Raw genomic sequence first — 26182 nt, 5'->3', positions numbered from 1 at the left:
AGTAGATTTTATTGCATTATGGGATATTTTATGCAACACTGTGTGATCCGTTCTATACTGCACATTTGGCAAATATACAGTAGTAGACCATCAGGGGATTCCAGGCAGAAAACTTGCATACTGTGCACAATATGCATACTGCAAAGTGCAGAAATAGTAAAATAGGAGTGTGTTTCACAATACAGATTTGAAATAAAAAGCTTGTTAAAATGCTCATCACTATTGCTATTACATTGTCAAGTGCAAAACACTTTTTCTACTTTTGTGGCCTGAAGAAAAAATAATGGCTTTATTAGGATCTATTTTATTCTGTAAAAGTTTAATCGGTGAACATTCCTTCTATGTTTTTTTTTTCCCAGAAAATGACAGAGGGTCAGAATAAGAAATGTTTTCTTTTGTTGTGATTGAATGTCAGGTTTATTGTACCAAATACTGATTTCTTAATTCTGCTGAAGTTAAAACACTGGTATTGTGTTGTGTAAAAAAACGGCTTTTTAATTATTTTATGCAACAAATAAATGAATGAATAACATTCAGATAAACAATATTAAAATAAATATCTAAATAAATCAATATCTAAACAAATAATTTAAAAATAAATAAATATCTAAATAAATAATATTAAAATAAATAAATAATATTAAAATAAACAAACAAATCTAAACAAATAATATTAAATTAATAAATATCTAAATAAATAATATTAAAATAAGTAAATAATATTAAAATAAACAAAAAAATCTAAACAAATAATATAAAAATAAATAAATATCTAAATAAATAATATTAAAATAAATACATAATATTAAAATAAACAAATTCTAAACAAATAATATTAAATTAATAAATATCTAAATAAATAATATTAAAATAAGTAAATAATATTAAAATAAACAAAAAAATCTAAACAAATAATATAAAATAAATAATATTAAAATAAATAAATATTATTAAAATAAACAAAAGAATCTAAACAAATAATATTAAATTAATAAATATCTAAATAAATAATATTAAAATAAATACATAATATTAAAATAAACAAAAAAATCTAAACAAATAATATAAAAATAAATAAATATCTAAATAAATAATATTAAAATAAATACATAATATTAAAATAAACAAAAAATTTAAACAAATAATATTAAATTAATAAATATCTAAATAAATAATATTAAAATAAGTAAATAATATTAAAATAAACAAAAAAATCTAAACAAATAATATAAAATAAATAAATATCTAAATAAATAATATTAAAATAAATAAATATTATTAAAATAAACAAAAGAATCTAAACAAATAATATTAAATTAATAAATATCTAAATAAATAATATTAAAATAAATACATAATATTAAAATAAACAAAAAAATCTAAACAAATAATATAAAAAATAAATATTTAAATAAATAATATTTAAATAAATTAACTAAAATAAATAAATATTTAAACAAATATTATTTAAACAAATAAATAATAAAAAAGTCTAAAAAATAATATTAAGGTAAATGAATATCTAAACATATGGTATTAAAATTAATAAATAGCTAAATAAATAATATTAAGTAAATATCTAAATGACAACTATTTTAAATTTGGAAGACATGTCATGAGTAGTTTGTGTAAAAAAAAAACAAAAATAGGTTTTACAAAAACCTAACTATATAAATACAGAGAATCTGAGAACAGTTGTATCTAGTCTGAAGCAGTGGATCTGGATCTGGTGTCTTGGCTCGGAGGAGCTTCAGAGCTTCCAGAAAGTGCTGTTTATGACTGAGATGAGATTTGATGTAGCGCCAGTCAGGAACGCAGAGATAAATGCACCTGGAGCCACGTTCTGTTACTATGGTGATACATGTGACTAATGGTGACACCAGAGGCGTCAAGAGTAGGATGAAATGCTGATGTATTAGTATTTGAAATGTAAACAAGTGAAGGAGATTGAACGATGTGTCCGAAAGCTGCTGACTTATTGCCTCAACCAGACAGTGACTGCCCAAAAAGCCAGTGTTTGTGAATGAAGGCACATCGTAAAACTGATTTCAGACAGACTTCTGAGACAGCATAACGATTTAATCAGTGCTTTGGTGAAGACGAATGAAATGTTACTAACTTCTCGCTAGAAATGCCATCAAAAGTGGAAAAGATTGGTTGAAACCCAAGGGGTGCTTTTACACTGTAAAAGATATCTATTAATTAACTCTTTCCGTTTTTTGTGATTCTCAAGTGTTTTCTGTTTATTTACGGTTGTGAATTGCATTATAGGATGTTGATCTCTGCTCTGTTGACTTTTGGTGTTGAACAGTCATCTCTAACAAAATGACTTTAAATTTAGTAGTTTGAAATAATACAAGGTATAAGAAATAATTTATAGAGAAATATGGCTGTAAAATAACAGAAAATGTGATGGCAGTTTATTTGGTACACCAACCCAGACAATAAATCACTTTAAACTATCAAAAATGTCAATAAAAGTCACTTTTTTAACTTTTCAAGGTTAAAAGTTGTTGGAAGAAGGATCAAGATGCCATAATGCAATTCAAAAGCATAAATAAATGAGGAAAAACAAAAACATGATTCACAAAATACAGATAACAGCTAATTTAGTGTTCTTACAGTGCAGATGGCTCAACTGGCTTTTTTTAGCTCATCTGTCAGAAATAAACCACACAGAAGTGTGGGACATAGAAGGCAGGGATGGATACGTCTTATGCTGCCTTTGACACGTAATCAGAAGATACCTTTCATAACAGAAAGTGAAGCAGAATTTAGATTCAGATGTGCCTTCTTGCCCGAGAATGCTGCCTTCATAGGAAGTATTTTAGTATTTTTAGATGCAGCCGAAGAGAGAAATGTTCGTGTTTGTGTTTAAACATTTAGGCAGAGATTACAATGATAATTTGATTATTAGACGGCTAAAAAACAATGTTTATACAGTTTTGGATTAAGATGCACAAATTTTTCGCTTTAGCTTTGAAACAATTTTTTTGTTGTTGTTGTTGGCAAAACATAAAAATAGACAATATTACATCTAAAATATAACTTCTTGTTTGTGCAACTTTTGTAGTACATTTGCGATTGTTCTCACTATTGTTCTCACTCATTGTTCTTTTATATTTTATCTTTATATATATGAATAATTTCAGGCTTGACTATAATTATACTATATATATATATATATATATATATATATATATATATATATACACTAACTGACAAAAGTCTTGTCGTCGATCCCTGTTGTAAGAGCAACAAATAATAACTCCAGAAGTTCCTGAAAGCAAAAAAGGTCAAGGTGCTCCAGGATTGGCCAGGCCAGTCACCAGATATGAACATTATTGAGCATATCTGGGGCAAGATGAAGGAGGAGGCATTGAAAATGAATCCAAAGAATCTTGATGAACTCTGGGAGTCCTGCAAGAATGCTTTCTTTGCCATTCCCGATGACTTTATTAATAAGTTATTTGAGTCATTGCTCAGATTTATGGATGCAGTCCTCCAAGCTCATGGGAGTCATACATGATATTCATTCTTTTTCCACTGCACCATGCCTTTATATTCTGTACATTATTTCTGTTTAGTGGCAAGACTTTTGTCTAAGCAGAGTCAGACCTTACTGTTCTAATTAAATAATTAAAAATTAAGGCATGATCATATTTTATTTTGGTAAAATAAGCGTAATCTAGAGACATTTGCCTTTCATATAAGCCACCTCTGATATCAAATGATCAACTAGAAGTCAAGTTATTATTTGTTGATCCTAAAACTTGGATAAGCGACAAGGCTTTTGTCAGGTAGTGTATTTATTTTTTTCATTGTTTGTTTTTTTGCAAAGTGAATGAGATACTCAATGTCAGCTCACACATAGCTAAAACTACAACTGCAATATTCCCCAATGCATCGTTGCTTTATAAAAGTGGAAAAATGTTTATTTTTCCAACATTTTCCAGAGCTTTTGTTTTAGCAAACTCAGGTCTCCTTGCATTCTGCGACAGTATGTAGTTCCCGCTTTTATCGATCCAATGAATTCCTGAACGGCTGAAAAATGGCCTGCTGACAGCACTTCACGCTGACTTTAATTGTCTGCGAGCGAGCGAGTGAGTGTGCTTTCTTCCTGTTCGAGGAAGTGTTATCAAGGATAGTCAAGGGCGCTCATTTCCTCTGCTGCTGTTTGATATTCTGTGTATTGGTTGGTTTGTGTGACGGGTCATGAAGTTCATTGTGTCTGCAGTGATTCAGCCAATTGGGACTCAGCTTTCACACCTGACCCGAACATACCAATCACAGCTCGGGTGAGAAACGTCAAGATGGGCATTTATGCAGCAGCAGCGCGGTCAAACTGATTGATTTACACTTGTTTAAATATGAATGAGTGAGGGACAGTGGGAGAGAAACAGATATGTGAAAACTGCCCACTTAGTGTACTATGACAGTGACACACGATGATGCGCTTGTGACTGTGTGCGTCTGTGTGTGTGTGTGAGGCATTTACTGTTAAACTGATAAAGCTCTGGTTGATTAGATTCAGTGTCATCTGTTTTTCTTTTCTTCAGTTCTGTAGTGTCTGCATTGGCAGTTGCAGACTGCAGCATAACTTAATATGGGAGCTCACATGTAAACACAAGGGGCCCTATCATGCACCCGGAGCAATAAGGCGCAAGACATGTTTGGCGCGATGTATTGCTATTTTTAGACCAACGCAACCCTAATTTTCACTTTTTGCACCATTTTGTTCAAATAGCAATCCATTTGCGGCGCTTTGGGGACTCATGGGTGTGCCTGTATAGAAAAGAGGTGTGTTAAGGCACATTGTTGGCGCGTTGCTGTTTTGAGGAACTGAAATAGACTGTGCAATTGACCAACTGAAAGCAGGTCTAAAGTCCAGCGCAAGGCACATTAGTTGTGCGCCTTAAACGCGTACACATTGCTTAATACACAATGAAAAAGAATTAAAGGATTAAAATATTACATTTTCCATAATTATTATTATGGAATTATTATTATTATTATTATAATTATTAAATAATTATTTTCCACATAAATATAAAAAACACTGCCTCCATGCCTTCTTCACCTTGGGGGGCTTTTTAAAATTTATTCATGACAACTTGCTTTTGTATAATGTTATTATTATTAATATTATTATTATTATTAGTAGTAGTAGTATTTATTATATGCATTTTTATATTTGTTTTATTAAAACAAGCTCAGATTTGTCCACCTGTCAGCTTTTGGACCATATGGGGTATAGGATGTGCGTTTGGATGCAACATTATTATTGTTCATTAATTTGTTTGCTGGAAATTAGAACTGAATTTAGAAATAGTTTAGAAACAAATCTTTGCGATTAACAAATGAAATTAGGCCATGTTTACACTAATGTGCTTTCGTTTTAAAACGCATAAGTTTAGCTATGGTTACGCCATCTGTCCACACTACGCCTGAGTTTTCGAGCCCCGAAAACAGAGCGTTTTAAAAACGCTGGAGAGGCCGTTTTCACTCTAAAATGCTGCTGCTTCGTCTCAGTGTGGATGGGGGAAAATGGAGACATCTGAAAACGTAGGCGGGGCTGCAGACATTCGCCTATTTGATTGGGGCTTTTTCCTCAATATTAAGTAACCAACACACAGTTCAGTCTTACATCCTCTTCTTGTAAGTTCAGACTTCGCACGTTTGATATGGAAAACAAACTCCCGAGTGTGTACTTTATAAAGTCATTCACATCACCCTGGCTATGCTGTTTCATTATCTTGACAATAAAATGAAAACATGATGTGAGGAACTGACTATTTTCAATTTGATACTAGGAACTTAACAGACACCAAAAATGTTGAGGTGTTGTGTAGCTGCATAATATGACCGTCATCTTCATGCATATTTATAACAAATTGGAGCCGATAACATGACTACCTCCTTTCATTTTCATTGAAAATATGAAACATACCCTCTCTTTCATTGAATATCAGTTTTAATAATCAATAATGGCCATTAAAAGTATAACATACAATAAGTTTATACAATAGAGAAAATAAAGGCAAGCAATCAGTCAGATGTGCAGAATCAGTGTACGCGGTAACATTAATGATTATATCATTAATGATATAACTTATCTTTGCGCTCAGCCAAAACACGTTAACTGAGAACAAGTAATGGATTCAACAGACCAAAGTCGGGAAATATGTCACTAGATATAGACAACAAGATGAATAAAATATCACATTTAACAAATATAGTGAGAATAGATCCAGCGGTAGATCCTTGATGAACAGTCCGGCGTGCACAGCTCTCATATGGGTATGTGCTCAAAGCACACTGCAGTGCATGCTAGAGAGTGTGTGTGTGTGTGGTCAGATGATGTGCGTTTCCAGCGGTGTAATGTGAACGGAGAGTTGTTCAAAAACGCTGGATGAAAGGCTAGTGTGAACATGGATCGTTTTCATTGTAAAACGCAGTTTTAAAACTAAAACGTATCAGTGTAAACAGGGCCTAAATATATAGGCCTTTCCTTATGCACGAGAGAAAGAGAAAGTAAAGAGGCCGAATGGAGGAGGCTCATTTTTTATCCTCGCGCAGCAGTCTGTTTAACTGTTTTCTCCCTAGTGAAGCGTTCAGTTTTTCCACTTACAAAGTCCGCCATGTAAATAGCAAATTCGCCATGGCACCACGCAACTGACTCTTAAAGGGAATGGGAGATTCAGACCTTCTGAATGGTTTATTCTCATAATACACCCAGAATTTATTAAGAGAATAAGCACAACCCTGTTAGACCATGCGCCATGGCACAAACTGTATTTTTCCGTCCTTAATATAGCAAAAGTTGATGCTTAATGCTTTCATGCCATGCATTTTAGACTCTGCGCCTAGATTGTTAAAATAGAGCCCAAGATTTAAGACGTGCATATTTATTTATTATTGTTCATTGACTAGGTTTTTATGCTTTTTATGCTTTTCTGTCCATGTGGAATCTGCACCCACAGATTTCTGCAGATTTTTGATCACATCATTCAGTCTATGTTTACTTATGTGAATGTGTGTAAATATATATTTAGTCAGTTTTGATATTCACTTGATTTGATTTATTTTGGACAGAAAATCAGACACTTAAAACAATTCATCATACAAAATACATTTCATCATGATCAACGAAATATTTACTCATCCATATACACTTAAAATAACAAATGTGTTTAGCCGGTTCGAAATAGAGCACGATGAAGCTTAAGCTATATTATTTTCCCAACCATCTTTCCACATGACATCACTTCAACATATTTCTTCTTTTTACGTGAAACATCTTTCATCCTTTTTACGTCTTTTACATATTATGAATTCAACTCACCATTTGTACATTTCCTTATTATAACACAAACCCAAAACATACATAAATGAGACCGCAAACAGCCACTAACTGAATTTTCATTTCTTTCTCATTTTGTTCTTTTTTTCCCAATCTTCTCATCAGCATATTCCTTTAATAATACATTTTAATAGATTTTTTTTAATAATTTTTTTTTGTTTTTTTTTTTTGTTTTTTTTGTATTTTAATATTTGTACAATCACCTCTATTCATCATGTTGCTTTAATAATACATGTTTATACTTTTTAAATTGATTACTATCCAGACATTGTTTTAGAATCTGTTCCAGACACTTCCATAATTTCAAAATGTATGCAATTTTACTGAATAATATGCAAATGTTTTGAGGATTTATTATGAAAAATACAGGCTTTTTGTTATTGTAGCTTTGTTTGCCAAACAAGTGGTTCTAACTGGATTTGCTTTGTAAATATTAAAGAAAAGTTAAAAAGTTCTAATTTTTTTTTTAGTTTGTGTTACTTTTTTTGTTCTTATAATCATTCTGCATAAATCAGCAAATTTGTTGAAAAATGAATACAAATCGCACAGAAATAGGAAGAAAAAAAAAACCAACACTCTGTCTGGCCCAGAACTTAATGCAAAAATAATTGATTAATATTGCTAAATGTGGGCCTGTTTTGTGTTTTATGTTTATATACATGTATGTGTTTTTTAAAATGTATTTATTGTTTGTTTTTGTGTTATTTATCTTGAAAGACGATATTAATATTGACCATTTACCAAAAATATTGTCTATAACATAATAATGATATTGGCCAGATTTTTTATTACGGTGCTTCCACAAGATTGCTATCTTTATGCTTTAAATATACTGAATAAACACTGAAAAAGTGACATTTGTTGTTTATCAGACTACTTAATATGAGCTTATACAACATAGTTCTTGAGTTTTTTTTTTTTTTGGGACAACTTAATTGTTTTATGTTTAATCCACTTAAATTTGTAAAACCTAATAAGTTAACTTAATTCCCTCATGTTGTCTAAACAAAAATCGATTGTGTGTTGGGGGATCCATTATATCTAGAACACCTGAAGTCCATACAGAGATCCATTTCAGTTTAACAAACTACAGATGTGTGCTTGCCTGTGTGTGTGTGTCCCAGAATGCTCCTTGACTCATTCTTTTATCAACAAACTCTAAATTGCTCTAGTTTCTCCAGAATCTCAAGAATGCTTGACCGACTAAAGATGTTCTCCCATACAGAAATAGCCAACGGTGCTGCATGAAAGCATTCCTCCAACACACAGCATGAGAATACGGCTCTCAGAGTGAGTGCAAGAAATAAAATGTTATTTCAGTTATAGTTCAGCAAAAAAAAATTAAATGTCTTTATTTAGTCACACTCATTCCAGCCAGACTCCAAAAACAATAACAAAAAGACAATAAATAAGTAGCTTAATTAACTGAGATTTACTAAGAACTAAGGGTTTGTACTGTATTTTTAACGGTAAAGTACTGGCAACCACAGCTGCAGTTTTTTTAGCGTAAATTTTACGGATTTATTTTTTACAGTGATGTATGTATGTGTATATATATATATATGTGTGTGTATATATATATATATATATATATATATATATATATATATATATATATATATATATATATATATATATATATATATATATATATATGTGTATATATGTATATATATGTGTGTGTGTATGTATGTGTGTATATATATATATATATATATATATATATATATATGGATCAAACAGGCGACATGGTGGCTCAGTGGTTAGCAATGTCACCTCACAGCAAGAAGGTTGCTTTTTCAAGTCCCAGCTGGGTCAGTTGGCATTTCTGTGTGGAGTTTGCATGTTCTCCCCGTGTTGGTGTGGGTTTCCTCTGGGTGCTCCAGTTTACCGCACAGTTCAAAGACATGTGGTATAGGTGAATTCATTCATTCATTTTCTTTTCGGCTTAGTCCCTTTGTTAATCTGAGGTCACCACAGCGGAATGAACCACCAACTTATCCAGCATATGTTTTATGCAGTGGATGCCCTTCCAGCTGCAACCCATCACTGGGAAAGGTATAGGTGAATTGAATAAACTAAATTGGCCGTAGTGTATGTGTGTGCATGTGAATGTACTGCATATGGGTTTTGCATATGTTTCCTAGTACTTGGGTTGCAGCTAGAAGGGCATCCACTGCATAAAACATATGCTGGATAAGTTGGCAGTTCATTCCGCTGTGGCGACCCCTGATGAATAAAGGGACTAAGCTGGAAGAAAATGAATGAATGCATATATATATCGCTCTGCTTCTCTGAATTGATTTATAAAGAACTCTTACGCAGTTTTTAAACAAATACCCTAAAAGTACTGTAATAAAGTTATCTTAAAAAAGAAAAGAGATCCTTTACTTTCTTTTTTCAGCTAAAAAATTACAGTAACTAATTACTTTGTAACTAATAACACACAACCTTTAAAAAACAGATCTGAGATTGTTAATTGATGCCATTTGTGGAAGCTATCAGTCTGTATTATTTTATATAAAATAAAATGATTTGGATGAGAAATCTCCATATATTGCATCAAAATAACTGTTTACTGTATGGGTCTGAGAGTAAGACAGCTTCCACTGTACATTTGAATGTGTCCCTGTTTTATTTTATTTTTTAAAGTCATACTTTTTATAATTATTCAGAGAAGATGCCTGATAAAATTACTTTTATTAAAGCAACTATATTTGTTTCTTCTCCAATTTCATTGCATTATGTTAATAACGTTTTTATTTTTGGGAGATCTACTGTATATGTTCAAAAGCTCTCCTAGATAAGATTTCCTCCTCAACACATCTTGGTTCTCAGGAGGCTCCTTTATTAAACACAGACACACACACACACACACACACACACACACACACACACAAACATATAGAGGCTGTGTATGCTGTGGGTGTATATGGTGAGAGCAGTGATGTGGTCTGTGGTCAGAGTGTGTGTGTGTGTGTGTGTGCGCATGTGTGTGATTACTTTTGCTGCTCTACTGACTGGAGGTTTATGTCCTAGTTCGCACTCACACACATTCAGAAGATTGTGCTGACTTACACGCAATTAAAGACACACAGAGTGATGTGATGTGAGAGGAGATCTCATTTATCGATTCGCACAGTTCCTGAGTCAGCAATCTGTTCGTGTTGTTGTCACACACTTTTCTTGGTCCTACTGCTGGTGACAATTACACACACACTATTCTGAAAGTTTTTCTTCTATTGAACAGAACACAGAGTTGTTGTTGTTTTGGCTCAGCTAGGTTCTGTGTGATAAATCATAACTTTAGTCTTTGTTTTAGTGTTTTTGTTTGCTTGGCAGAGAATAATTTTTTTTTTTTCCTGAAATATTTTTTATAATTTTGTCTGTTTTGCAGTTATAAATAAAAACATATAAGTATTTCAGCACCATTTTTCTCAGAAAACAGATTTGTAAAGGTGCTGTTGACTTGAAATTTGACATTTTCACCAGATGTTGGTAACAACCGAAGAAACCCATATATGCAAAGAAAACAAAATTAATTAGTTTACAAATGAAGTAATGTGCAATAAAATGAAATGTCACAGAGAAAACATATTGAACACATGAAGAAAGAGAGGTGTAGAAAGGCAGTGAAAGCCCAGACAGCAGCTGAAATCTCTCAGAAGTTCTTCAGCAACCCTCTGCTCTTCCTCATTGTAAATGACAATTAGCTGCTTCAGTAAAAACATTTACTTTAACTAGATTACATTAATGAAGAAGAAACCAGAGTGGACATTTCAGCAAGACAATGATCCAAAACACAGCCAAGGAAACTCTCAAATGCTTTCAGAGAAACAAAAGCAAGCTGTAGAATGACCCAGCCAATCAGCTGACTCTAATCCAATATAAACTACAAAATAAAGATCAGATTTGATAGACGAGACCCACAGAACCATTAAGGTTTTTAGATTACAAAAAAATTCCTATGGACATGCCTAAAAAATAATACACAGAGCCATTGACAAAATTAACACTGTTGAACTGATCGCTTAAGTGAACGTTTAAACGGCTCACATTCAAATGGTTTGTTCCTAAATGAATCAATGCTGTTGAATTAATTTGGTTGGAGTCAGTGATCACCAGCGAAATCACCCATAAAGACAGACATACAGTTATTTTCTAAATGAATCAGCATTTAAATTAATTATAAGAGTAAATCATGTAATTCATTACTCACTTAATTGACTTGTGAATGAATCACCATTTTTGAGCAAATTGATTGATTTAATGATTCAGTGACTCAGTTACTTGATTTGTTTCTAAAGCCAGTTTGTTGAATCAGTGTTTTTAAATGAATTAGATGAGTTGGTGATTCAGTAAGTTACTCATAAAGACAATTGAATTATTTATTTCTATGAACCAATGTTCAGTGACTCACTGAATCACTTATTATAAAACTGTCAGCTAATACCTGAATGAATCAGTATTTTAACCCCTTAGTGAACGATGCACTAAAATTGATTCAATCATTCATTGATTCACTGATGACCAAATGTCCCTTGTTTTCAGTTATGGGCAGAGTCATGAATATGAATAACACAATAAGAATATATATGAAATGATTTGTACATTACACATTCTGGGCTTTTCTCTCTCTCAGATATTCTCAGCAGGGTTGGTGTGTGTTTGTCTGAGGTGGATTTGCATTGAGTAGTTCTACCCTCAATCAATATTCAAAAAGCGTGAGAACAGAATGACTCAGCTTTCAACACACACAAAAAAAAACCTTTACAATCACCCAGAAACGATGTGAAAGCATCTCAAAATCTAGATGAATGCGTTCCAGAAAGTTCCAGTAAACTTTCACGCACTCGGGCGCTGTTTATCTGCTCTTGTTTATGTTATTTATTTGCCCCATGTGTTTCCAATGTATACGGTGGGATATATTTGCGTATGTGGGTGTGTTAGTAGACCAGAAACTTTAGATGTTTAGGTTGTGTGTGTGTGTGTGCGTGTAGCGTACAAGCCAGATGGGAGTAAAGCTATGCAGTGAAATTACAGCAGGAGAGATCTCACACACGTTTGATGTGCTCGCATGTGGGTGTGTGTTGCTTTTTTTTCATCGATTTAACTGGAAACAGATTTTCTTCTCTCATAACACACACACACACACACTCTGACATGAGGCAAAAAAAAGAGTCATTCCCGGTCTCTTTGTGCGAATGGTCTGCAATGCACTGTGCATGTAGAGAAATTACAGGTCTCTTTAGACTATTCAATAACATTCTCAAATACATCTAAGCACGATTTTGATTCTCAGTAGTCCAATAGCATACACACCTGTACAGACACAGGTGCTTTGGTGTCCGTCCCAAAAATGTACTGGGATGACTATTTTACGGTGCACAATTACTTCCTTTAATCCCTTTCAAGATCTGAAACTCTTTATGACCCACGGCTAATACATCTACAGCGTCCTGTAAGGCAAAAATACCATCGATATCTGCTCTTAACCTCACTCGCACCTGGATTCGTGAACACTGTACATATAGAATTACATCAATTCGGTGTCAACACAAGCACACACTCACTCACTCACCCAAGGCTCATGGCTGAGATTGTAGGGTCTTTGATGTGATTTAAAGGAGGTTTGTAACCACTAAGATTATTCGTTTAAAAAAAAAAAAACTCCACCCACAGCCAACATCCTACACCCTAAACACGAACCCCACCAAAGCCCCATGGCTCCATCGTGTAGTTTTTGAGCTGGAGATGATGAGAACATGTCTCATGAAAGAGTCTACGGTTTGGTTTGGTTTGGTGTGTGTTTACCGTCTTGGTAAATTTTATGACTGCAGCATGATGAAATGAGAATGACATGGTGGTATGTTTTTACAGGAATGTAAGAAGGAAAATCTGAATGAAAGCGTTTACTCGTCCTTGTTGAAAACCGCCATTTTCTTCGTTTTTTTTTGTTACATATGAACTGTAGTAGTAAGTAGAGACTTTTTGAGGAATAATCATAGCCCGACAAAGAGCTATTAAGCTTTAAAGGGTTTGTCTTTACATCCCATGCATTATCTGTCAAGCTTTTAGGTATTATTAATGGATTATTTAAATAGTTCTTTTTTCAATTTACAGCCTGTATTCACTGTATGCTTTACTGGTATGTAAAAGTGCAATGTAAGCATCCTCGAAATATCTTCTTTGTGTTTGAAATACTCATTGGAAAAAAAACCTGGAGTGTTACAGGAGGCTTTTGAACTATAATATAACTCATTATTATGTATAGGTGGTTCCATTTTATATTAAGTGGCCTTTACTAATATTTACTTACACTGAAATTAATAATTAGTTATAATGTACTTATTGTGTAAATGCATGTTTTTATGCTTGATTTAATACCTGCATGTAATTCCATCTTAAATTTGTTTCTGTAATTAAATTTAGAATTACACTGTTGACTATTCCTTACACCTTAACACACCCTTAAACCTATCCATACCACCAAACCTGTCCATAACCTAACCTGTATCCCACCTTAAGAGCACTAGAAGTGTTCTGCAATACATCATGAACACAGTAAGTAGTACATTGTATTTATATTTAGATGCAAGTATTTACCATAACAGAGTTACAGAGCAGGCACTGGACGTCAACATGACGTCAGATTGACGTTGTACCCCAACATTGTGGGGATGTTGCAGTTTGTTTGGAAATGAAAAATGTGGTTGATGCCAGAACTCAGTCAGGCCTATGTCAGTGTTCAAATATCAACATCTAATGATGTTACAGCTTGACATTGTGTGGACGTTACCACTATGATATCTATCAGATGTTGGATTTTGGTTGCCATACCTGAAAAATGTCAGTATTTGACGTCAATATGACAATGGTTTAAGACGTTGGCTTGACATTGGATTTTGATCACTTTCCAACACAACCTAAAATCAACCAAATATCAACCTCAATAGATGTTGTTATTGGACGTCAAAATTAAGTTGTCCTTAGACGCTGGCTAGACATTGAATTTTGATCACCTGACATCATGACCTAAATCTAACCTAATATTAACGTCTTATGACGTTGTGTGCCTGCTGGGTAATGCCACTTAATATAAAGTGGGACCATATATTGTAAGCAATGTCAGCGAAGTTACAATTTATGGTTCTTTATCCTATAAAGGTTTAATGTTTCATTTTTTAATCTTTGAAGTGTGTTTGACTGACTCTTAGGTGAGTTCTCAACTGACTCCAAAGAGATGCATTTCTGATGCCTGTACTGAACTGTAATAACACACAGCAGTGACTACGATGACAAAAATATGCATGCTTAAGCAATCTGTTGTTTTTATAGGTACGTCTTGTTGAAGTCAATGGTTTCTTTTAATGTTTTTGGTCCATGTTTCACTACTTCATGTAAACAACAGCAGAATTTGTATGGAATTGGCCTAAGACACATTTTTCAGAGGTATTATTTCAGTTGTTTGGTGGACACAGGGTTCAGATGGCAGAATTTAGACTTACTCAAATGAACCGAACTAACAGAACAAATGCACAAGAGTTCATTTTGATCAAACCCTGCAGCATCTATTAAAAATGTGTAAGTTTAACACTAGTGAAAGAGAAAAAAAGTGTGTGTGTGTGTGTGTGTGGGAGCAGCATGGACAAAGGATGGACTCCATCTTGTTTCAATTATAGGTCAGCTCTGTTTACATCAAGTTCCAACATTATAGGCCACATACTATAGCCACAACCTCACTGCACAAGTACACACATACACGCAAACAGCATTCAGTCCTTCCTCCATCCAATTTAGTTTACATCAGCCATACAACCTGTCCTTAATTCCACTGAAGACGAAGGGGTAACCCGTGTGACCACCTTCTGAAAAAAATAACAAACCCCTCGACATACACACACACACACACATACACCCCGCTTTGTCTCTGAGCCTGAGGCAGTGAGACAGAAATAACCAAACTCAGAGACTCCAAACCAGAACCACATTTTCTTAATATAGAAAGCCAGAGAGCGAGCAAAAGAAGTCAGTTTCCCATGTTTTTATACGTTCAAGGAAATTTCAGCCTTTCATTTCTTCAGTTCATCTTCCTCTCGCACCGCTTTAAACACAAAAAGACAAGTACGTATTAAACAAATTGTGTGTGTGTGTGTGCTTTGGTCTGGCAGATAGGGGTGGGATTGGCCTCTCAGAAGTTTATTTTAAAACTTCGCTCTCCCCAATTGCAGTCGTGTGAGCCTGGACATTTTCATTTATTCCGAAACGCCCCCACAGTATCAAGGGTTTTTTTTCGGTACAAATGTTCCCCTCTGAAACACACACATACAGTCTGTCAGTTTTAAACAACGGGCTCTTGTGACACTGTTCGGACCGGTGCCCAGAGGAAGGAGCCAATAAATGAAGTTAAAATATGTATTAGAGATCATGAGGGATTGTTTGAATTGGACAGTAGTGTTTCCGCTGTGGCGAAGTGTCCAAAATCAGCAGCTGGGATGTTGTGTGACTCTCCTTCACCTTGCATTACCTCCATTACCTCCTCAATAATGAAGCGATTGATCACGCTGTTATCGAATCCAACAAATAGGTTTTGATTTGATTGACTTCTGATGCTTGTGCTTGTTTATCGATGGTGTTATCAGCAGCAGTGGAATGATAATGAAATGTAAGCCCGCAGTCTAATTGCATTATGTTTGGAGTGTTTTTCAATTACTTTTCAAAGGCTCTCCCATGAGTATGCGTGAGAGAGTGATGAAGAGAGATGGAAAATCCTGACCCTCGGTGCAGTCTTTCTCTCTCCGTCGTTCAAGTGCATTTAAAGCGAGGCTGAAAATCGTTAAGCCAGCGGCTGTGGAATGATTCTGTGCTGTATAACTGTAAGACAGAACTCTTTGGGGATGTTTTGTCATGGCCCAGTGAAGAAAGACGCAACTTGTACTGTATGGCTTTTCAAAACTTATCAGGTTTTTCACACTATACACTGAAAAATGGGTGCTTTTTAAACACTGGGTCATTTTCGGATTTGGATTATGAGTCCTGCTGAAGGGTTTTGGCAGCACCAATCCTAAATTGTGGTGCTTTGTTTTGTTTTGTTTTTTAAATAAGGTTTGGAAATAGAGTTTTTGATGCCACACTGTAAAGGCAAGGCAAGTTTATTTATATAGCACATTTCATACACAGTGGCAATTCAAAGTGCTTTACATAAACAAGAATAAAAAGAGACAAGCATGAGAAAAATAAAAAACAAACAATAAAATGATTAAAAACAGATAAAAACAGATTAAAATGTGTTAAATCAGGTTATAAAAGAATGAAAAAGAAAAGAAAGACACAATAGTGCGATCTGTGGGACGTAGCACAGTGCTCATTCAGTAAAGGCACAGCTAAACAGATGTGTTTCAGTCTTGATTTGAATGTGCCTAATGTTGGAGCACATCTGATCATTTCTGGAAGCTGATTCCAGCAGTGAGGGCGTAGTAGCTGAAAGCCGATTCACCCTGCTTTGACTGAACTCTTGGAATTTCTAGTTTATTTGATGCTAAAGATCTGAGTGATCTGTTAGGTTTGTTTTCAGTGAGCATATCTGTAATGTATTGAGGTCCTAGGCCATTTAGTGATTTATAGACCAGTAATAATACTTTAAAATCTCTGTGTTTCAGAGATTTATGCTAACCGGTTAGAATTGTGGCAGATCACCTATTGCACCTTTAAGGGGTCTTAAAAAATAATGTGTTTCTTTCTTTGTTTGAGAAACATAAAAAAAACTTTGAAGAACCATCCTCCACTTTGTCAAAAGTTAATCGATAAATCATCGCTGCAAAACTAAACAATCTTCTCTAAAAAATCCCCCCCCCACTTAGCGTGATTTCTGTGACTGTCACAACCCCACCCTACTTAGCGTCAACATCTAGCAACACTGGTTGAGGGCGGCGGGACAGTCCTTTGCCTAGAGCGGCAGATCCGCTTGCTCCGGCCCTGGTTCTACTACATTAAAAATAACTTGTAAAGTCAACATTTCTGTTGTTTTTGGTTAAGGGTCTAAAATGTCAAATGAAGAACTTGTGTCTGTATTTCTAAGACATGAAGTTGATGAATTGATAGTGCAATGTTTTCACAGATGGACAATCTGTATTACATTGTTTTACAAAGGGATAAAAATGTCACATTTTGTCCAATGTATTTTTAATTCTTTGAATAAGGCATGCGCATTACTCTAAATGGGTTCTCAGCCAAACAGCAAAGAGTGCAAAAATACATATGGGAGATCTTTCTGAAATTGCTGTTAACGTGAAGCCTTTCGGATGTCCACTTTAGAAACATTGTCTCCAAGAGGTTTAAATGTGGAGTCTGATATTCATCTGTTCCTTTAATGTTTAATGTGTTTGGGTAAAGTTTTTGGCAATATTTGTTGCAATATTTTTTACATTCTGTTGTGTTTTTCTTTATTTGTGATGTATTATAGGATTTATTTTCGTTTTGAATATGTAAGTTGTGTAATTATTTTTCTTTTGTTGTGAGATAATGTATAATGTAAATAGAGCAACTGTTATGAAGCGGACAGGAGACAGAGGTAAGGAAACGTTAGGGTGTTTATTGAATGACAACAAGGAGCACATGAAGGATAGCCAGGAGGATCAGGAATGATGTTGGGGTCTTTTCCTCCGTGGCTGGGTAACAGGAATACACGAGGATGGACAGCACACACCAGATACAGCTGACAGAGGATGACACAGACTTGGAAGGACTGGAAGACAGGACGATTCGGGAGGACCAGGAAGACTAGGAGGAATACAAAGAGAACAGGTAAGTAAATCGTTTGTTTAGCTGAGGATGACTACGCTGAGTGGTCGCTCAGTTGTCCGCTTTCGTCGAGACGAGCCCGGACAATGAGCGACTGGAGTGCTGTGCTTTTATCTGGTGCTCGTGAATGTGATGCAGCTGTGTGCTCATTAGAAGTCAGGTGATGGTGATCTTCGTGAGTGGGGGTCGTGAGAGCCTGACCAATCCATGACAGTACCCCCCTCCCCAGGGCCCGCTCCTGAGGGCCGACACCTCCGACGCCGTGGTGGTCTCCCTCTGCCTCTAGGCGCTGGGAACTCAGGGTGGCTCTCATGAAACTCCACCATGAGACTAGGATCGAGAATATCAGCTCTGGGAACCCATGTCCTTTCTTCGGGGCCGTACCCTTCCCAGTCCACCAGGTACTCCAACTGGCCACCACGACGTCGGGAACGCAAGATCTCCTTCACTGCGTAGACGGCTCCTTCTTCTAGGAGCAGTGGAGGAGGGGGTTCCTCTTCGTGGTCAGGCTCTGTGGAGGGAAGAACAGGATCGTGATAGGGTTTCAGGAGTGATACGTGGAATGTAGGGTGAATACGGTAGTGAGAGGGTAATTGTAGTTTGTAGGTGACGGGGTTAACCTGTTCCACGATGGTGAAGGGACCAACAAATCGGGGACTTAACTTGCGAGAGGGCAGTCGCATGCGTATGTCCCGGGTGGATAGCCACACCTTTTGTCCGGGTGTGTATCTGGGTTCTTCAGACCTTCTTCTATCGGCGGTTACCTTGCTTCGACGGACTGCCCTCTGCAGATGTTGATGAGCCTCGTCCCAGACTCTCTCGCTCTCCCGGAACCAGTGATCCACTGCGGGGACATCAGATGGTTCGCCATCCCAGGGAAAGAGCGGTGGTTGGAAGCCCAGGACGCACTGGAATGGCGTGAGTCCGGTGGAGGGTTGCCGCAGTGAATTTTGGGCATATTCTGCCCAGCCCAAATACTGGCTCCAGGAGCTCTGGTGACCACTGCAGAAGGTCCTCAGGAACCGTCCCACCTCCTGAATCTTCCTCTCTGTCTGCCCGTTGGTTTGGGGATGATATCCAGAAGAGAGGCTGACGGCCACACCTAGGAGCTTGAAGAAGGCTTTCCATAGACGTGAGATGAACTGTGGACCTCTGTCCGACACAATATCTTCTGGAATACCAAATGACCTGAAGACTTGATTAAAGATATTGTCGGCTGTTTCAAAGGCTGTGGGAAGACCTTTCAGAGGGATTAGTTTGACAAACTTTGAGAATCTATCTACTATGACTAGAATACAGGTATTACCTTCTGACGAAGGGAGATCAGTGATAAAGTCCACTCCTAGGTGTGACCAGGGACGGTTCGGAATCGGCAAGGGATGGAGCTTTCCAGCGGGTAGATGACGTGGGCTCTTGGATTGGGCACAGTCCTTACAGCCCTGAACATATTGCCTCACATCCCTTGCCATGTTTGGCCACCAGAATCGTTGGGATACTAGCGAGAGAGTATTGTTGATCCCTGGATGTCCAGTGCCTAGCGAGGTATGTAAGGAGTGGATCAGATCTACCCGGTGTTCAGGTGGTATGAACTGCCGATGAGGAGGGCATCCCGGCGGAGCAGGGGCTTCCGGAGTGGCAACGACTGGAGGAGCGTTCCAGGTGATCGGACAAATGGAGATGTGTTCGGGAAGAATCTTCGTTGGGAGTTCTTCATGATCGTGATGCTCGTGTAAACGAGAGAGAGCGTCTGCTCTTAGATTCTTGGGTCCTGGACGATAGGAAATGGAGAAATCAAAACGTGAGAAGAAAAGTGACCATCTGGCTTGACGTGGACATAGTCTCTTGGCCTCTTTAATATATTGGAGGTTTTTGTGATCTGTGATCACCTGGAACGGATGTTTGGCTCCCTCCAACCAGTGACGCCACTCCTCCAAGGCTAGCTTGATTGCTAGCAGCTCCCTGTCTCCTATGCTGTAATTCTGCTCCGCCGGGCTCAACTTCCGAGAGAAATAGGCACAGGGATGCAGTCGGGGCGGTGTATCATGATGTTGAGATAATACTGCCCCGACGCCGGTGGTGGATGCGTCCACTTCCACCACGAAAGGAAGATTTGGGTCAGGATGAGTCAGGAGTGGGGCCCTTGTGAACTCCTTCTTAAGAAGGCGGAAGGCTGCGGCTGCTTCTTTGGTCCACTCCAGTCCTTTGGGTTTACCCTTGAGGAGATTAGTGAGAGGTGATGTAATCCTGCTGTAGTCCTTGATAAACCGTCTATAAAAGTTAGCAAACCCAAGAAACCTCTGGAGCTCCTTAATGGAAGTGGGTTCTGACCAGGATAGAACAGCCTCAATTTTCTTCCCATCCATACGTATACCGGTTTGATCAATGATGTATCCCAAGAAATGAATCGACTTCTGGTGGAATGAGCATTTCTCCGCTTTGAGGTAGAGGTGATGTTCTCTCAATGTGTGTAGGACCTCCGCAACGTGTTGGCGATGTTCGGCCTCACTCCGGGAGTAAATGAGGATGTCATCTATGTACACTATTACAAAGTGGTGAAGAAACTCCCGGAGGACTTCATGAATGAAGTTTTGGAATACGGAGGGGGCGTTGACCAGACCGTAAGGCATGACCTCATATTCATAGTGGCCAGTAGGGGTCACGAATGCTGTCTTCCATTGGTCCCCCTCACGTATTCTTATCAGATTATACGCGCTGCGGAGGTCCAATTTAGTGAAGACTTTAGCTTCTCGGAGCTGTTCCAAAGCGGCTGGTACCAGAGGAAGGGGATATCGGTATTTTACTGTACCGTTATTTAGGACCCTGTAGTCGATGCATGGACGCAGCCCTCCGTCCTTCTTGGCCACAAAGAAGAAGCTTGAGGCGGCTGGTGATTTTGAGTGACGTATGTACCCCTGACTCAGAGCCTCCCTTATGTAATCTTCCATTGCCTGATTCTCTGGAAGCGAGAGCGGGTAGATCCTACCTCTTGGCAACTGGGCATCTGGAACTAGGTCGATCGCGCAGTCCCATGGCCGATGCGGCGGTAGCTGGGAAGCTCTCTTGGGGCAGAAGACATCATGAAAGGAGCTGTACTCCTTAGGAATGTGGATAGACTGCTTCTCAGGAGGGCTCTCGACCGATGTTGCAAACAAAGAAATGGGGTTCCGACCTTGAAGAGGGAGATTTGGAAAACAGGTAGGTGTACATCCAGATCCCCATTTCTTTATCTCTCCTGTGCCCCAAGAGATGATGGGATCGTGCTTCACCAGCCACGGGCGCCCTAGAATGATGTCCATATTTGCACCCTCCAGAACCAGAAATTGAATCCTCTCTTGATGTAACAGCCCCACTTGAAGAAGGATGTCTTCGCATTGTCGATGGATACGGGTCGAAGATCGAGTGCACTGGGTTATCGGTTGTATCTGGTATATATGCGAGGACGCCTCAGTACGGAGGTGGAGTTGACGACAGAGGGATTGGGAGATGAAGTTCCCTGCTGACCCGGAGTCGATGAGGGCTGTGACAAGGAGAGAAATAGAGGCAGTAGTTATTTGTACGGTGGTAGTAAGTGGTTTACATTGTTCAATATTCGTACTGAATACACTCACTGAAGTCCGAATGGGACGAAGGGGACACTCCATACGGGTGTGTCCACTGACACCGCAGTATAGACACAGACCCCGGGTCAGCCTCCTCTGTCGTTCCGCTGATGTCAGTCTTCCAGACTCTATTATCATGGGTTCTGGTTCTGGAGAGGCTGTTGACTCAGGCGATTGGAGGAGTGCAGACGAGGGGGTGATGGTGTCCTGTTGATAGGAACGGAGACGATCGGAACATCGGAGAGAATGTTGGATGAATCTCTCCAGACCCATTGTATCATCTAATGTGGCCAGCTGGATTCGGAGAGTGGGTTCCAAGCCGAGCCGGTACGTGGTCAACAACGATCTCTCATTCCATCCACTTGCAGCTGCTAGAGTGCGAAACCGGAGAGCATATTCCTGTGTAGATAGAGTACCTTGCTTTAGATGATACAGCTGCTCTCCAGCGGCTACTTCCCCATCAGAACGTCCAAACACCTCTTTGAAATACTCCGTGAAGGTAGTGATGGAATTCATGACCGGCCCGGCTTGGTTCCAGATCGTCTCAGCCCATTTAAGTGCAGGTCCAGAGAGTAGTGATACGATGTAGGCGATCTTTGACTTATCTGTGGGATATAGAGAAGGTTGCATTTCGAATATGAGGGAACATTGTAACAGAAAACCATTGCACTCCCCCGCTCCGCCTGAGTAGGGCGCTGGTCGGGCCATGGGACTGGAAGGAAGGGCCGAAGAAGAAACTGTGGAGGCGGAAGTGCTCGGTGCTGGTGGTGCGTTGGAAAGTGGAGCTGGTGGCTGTAGAATCCGCTTCAACTGGTCCACCAGCTCTTGAAAGTGATCGAGGGTGCTCATGTTGTCGTCGTTATGGGTCCGGGCTTCTGTTATGAAGCGGACAGGAGACAGAGGTAAGGAAACGTTAGGGTGTTTATTGAATGACAACAAGGAGCACATGAAGGATAGCCAGGAGGATCAGGAATGATGTTGGGGTCTTTTCCTCCGTGGCTGGGTAACAGGAATACACGAGGATGGACAGCACACACCAGATACAGCTGACAGAGGATGACACAGACTTGGAAGGACTGGAAGACAGGACGATTCGGGAGGACCAGGAAGACTAGGAGGAATACAAAGAGAACAGGTAAGTAAATCGTTTGTTTAGCTGAGGATGACTACGCTGAGTGGTCGCTCAGTTGTCCGCTTTCGTCGAGACGAGCCCGGACAATGAGCGACTGGAGTGCTGTGCTTTTATCTGGTGCTCGTGAATGTGATGCAGCTGTGTGCTCATTAGAAGTCAGGTGATGGTGATCTTCGTGAGTGGGGGTCGTGAGAGCCTGACCAATCCATGACAGCAACATGCTGTGATGAATTCTGTCTGATGTAGAGCTGGTGTGCACATAACGTTACATGCTTTTTGTTAGCCTTTATAATGTAATAAATTGTTATTTTTGGAGCTTTGGTCTTGCCGCCTTGTTGAGTATATTTAATTCTTTGGCATGGTTTGAAAATTGCATCTTGTGAATCATTATGGACAATTTATGCAAGGCTATGACCCTTAAAAGTCAAACAGCTACTTTTGGTAAACGTTTTCGTTGAGCCCTCTGCGATGTTGACTTTGCGGTCAAACGACCGTTAAACGCCTGTGTGAAGGAGTTCACACAAATCAGCTCCCTCCAACAGTCGGGTTCAGTTCGAAAGCATCTTTCAAACGCTTCTCTCTCTCCTTTCCCCCCTCTTTCGTTCATCCTGGCCAAACCAAACGGGAAAGGAAATCTGAATTAGAAATGGAGGGGCGGAAGAAGTCAGGCAGAGGGAAAGAGAGTGCAACCCATTCCCAAATGTTTCTGCTGCGTTTTTACTGCAAATCCAGATGTGGGTCTGTTAGTCATTGGTCAGCTTCTTTGTGTATGTGTGTGTAGCCTTGTATTCCTCATGTTGTGGGGACCAACTGTCACAAGTTTAGCAGTACCAGTATACTATGATCATGTGTGGGGACTTTTTGGTCCCCATAAGGAAAATGGCTCATAAATCATACAGCGTGAAGTATTCTGAAAGAATATATTGAGAAACGCATTGTTTCTGGTGAGGAATGGGTTTAGGAGAAAGGCTGGGGTATGGGATAGAATATACAGTCTGTACAGCATAAAAAGCAGTATCTCTGTGGAACTTCCGCATAAAGCCAGCTGTATGTGTGTCTTTGTAAGTGTGTGTGTGTGTGTGTGTGTGTTTGTGCACTTTTCATTAGACCAGATAGCTCTAAATTTACATCCATTCCACTTTCTTGTACATAAAAAAGTTTCAATCCAAGAAAATCTGTAAAGTCAAATTATCAAATCACCAAATTCATAGTTACAAAAGTATTTTCAAAAAAATCACCCGGTGGCTACTTGCACATGAATACTACATATAGTATTTTGACTGCACATTCGCAAACCATGGTAATACCATAATATTTTTGTAGTGATTTGGAGAGCTGCAGCCTATGCTTGTTCCTATAGGCTATAGTTTAAAACAGTGTTCTCAGTGTTGTTGTTATTTTAGGCTTATATATTCACACATTTTTATAGGTTATAGATTTATTTATGTTTTAGTCAATTTATTATTAGTTTTAATATTAAAGATTTCTAGTAAAATCGTTAACCTGTGCTTAAACTTTAACGTTTGTTATTTTGGGGAATAGATACTATTAACATTTTTTTTTCTTAACGAAATTTTATTTTAATAGTCTTAAGTAGCCTAACAATTGCAACACTGATGCAAACTGGTGATGATATTGTGATACTGAGTGTGTGCGTCGCGTTTTGCTCAATCACAGCAAACCGCGCCGGTGTCACGGGGGAAAGGCGGAGGAAGAGGAGCAGCAGCGACGGGAGGAGGAGGAAGGAGGGGTCGGGGTTTTGCTGTGGAGGGTGTGTGTGTGTGAATAGTGTTGTGCGGAGCTGCTTGCTGGACGCTAGCCAGCGGTCCCTGTGAAACAGCGCGTTGAGAGCGGAGAGGGATGGGATGGGATGTGCTGGCACTGCCGCTGTCAGTCCGCTCCGCTCCGCCTGTGTAGCTTCACCGGGGATCACAACCACGACATGGATGATGCTGACTGCGAAGATGGTTTAGGCCGGCGTGTGAACGTCTTATCTGCGGATTTGTATTTCTGCTGCTGCTGCTAGAGAACATTTATTTCTTATTTGGACGTACGCGGGATCTTCTACAAGGTAAATCGCGCGCAGGTCTCGCGCTTGTTTTGCGCTGGTCTCGCGCTTCTGGATGCGTTAGATGCGCGATTCCGTTCTGTTTTTGATTTATCTAAGCATATGTGCTTACATGTTACACTGCTACCTTAATGGTGCATTGATTTGTGAGCATAGAGGGTGGATATCATCGTTAAAATGCGTAAAAAAGGCTCCTCCGGAGTGTAAACTGTTCATGTGATGCTGCTAGCCTGCTAGCCATTTGCCTCAGAAACACCGAGGCATATTATGGGAGAGATCCTGCATCGTTTTTTTCATAATGCTAATCTGTTTTGACGAACATCACCCTTGAGGTCATTTTAAAAGCAATTAGCTGTTCGTTTCAAGAAGTTTGCATACTAAACTTGCTAGCTCATTTGCTTTGCTTGGTCACCATTACTGCCCATTCAGACTCATTCATCCATTTTTCCAAGGTTGATAACCTGTGCTGACAGCTGAGTGAGATCAGATCTCCTGTGGATAGTGACAGGAAGTTAAAGGATTGCTTGCATGTGACCATCACGGTCGTATGCTTAAAACCCTTGAACAATGCTGCTGTGTTAAGTTTTGGCTTATTAGATTTACTGGAAATGTCCTGTGACAGCCTCATAGAATGGATGGGAGCTGTCTTTCTTGAGACTTGTTTAAAAAGGCCAAAGTGCTAGCTTTATGTTTAAATAGAGATATGCATATTTGATTTGGGTTTTGTCAGAAAATGTGTGTGACCTTTGTATAGATTTATGGATAATTCACCCAAAAATGAACATTTAGTCACCCTCAAGTGGTTCCAAACCTTTATTAGTCTATTTAGTTCATTGAACTCAAAAAAGAAGATAATTTGAAGAAAGCTGAAAACCTGTAACCATTTACTTACATAGTAGGAAAAACAAATAAAGTGGAAGTCAATGGTTAGATGCTTTCTTTAAAATATATTCTTTTGTGTTTAACAGAAGACTCATAAAGGTTTAAAACAAGTAAAAAGGGTGAGTAAATGATTACAGAATGTTCATTTTTGGGTGAGCTATCCCTTTAAATGTTGCCATGACAACATTGACACATTCAAAAGATTGTTTTGATCTGCATGGACCCCGAAAATCTGTCTAGACAGCTCAGTAGAGGATTTTGTACTTCAGCGATGCGTTTTGTATATGAAAATTGGTAGCAATCTCCTGTGACACACTAATAGTAAGGGCAGTTTCAAA

General features: G+C 38.2%; 1 protein-coding gene across 8 annotated transcripts in view; it reads left to right on the top strand.

The window, feature by feature from the left end:
- frmd4a (FERM domain containing 4A) overlaps positions 1-26182 on the top strand; it is a 255772-nt gene that overhangs the window by 117797 nt on the left and 111793 nt on the right. The window contains exon 1 of one of the 8 annotated variants that reach the window (XM_056478928.1): positions 24687-24965. The exons of the other annotated variants lie outside the window; for them this stretch is intronic. The gene's annotated coding sequence lies outside the window, so the exon portion shown is untranslated. Of the gene's footprint in view, positions 1-24686; positions 24966-26182 lie in introns of those variants that run through there. 8 annotated transcript variants of the gene reach the window in all.

The sequence above is a fragment of the Danio aesculapii genome, chromosome 18 (assembly GCF_903798145.1).
Source record: "Danio aesculapii chromosome 18, fDanAes4.1, whole genome shotgun sequence".
NCBI lineage: Eukaryota > Metazoa > Chordata > Actinopteri > Cypriniformes > Danionidae > Danio > Danio aesculapii.
The sequence above is the reverse complement of the archived record's forward strand: the minus strand, read 5'-3'. Positions and strand labels throughout refer to the sequence as shown.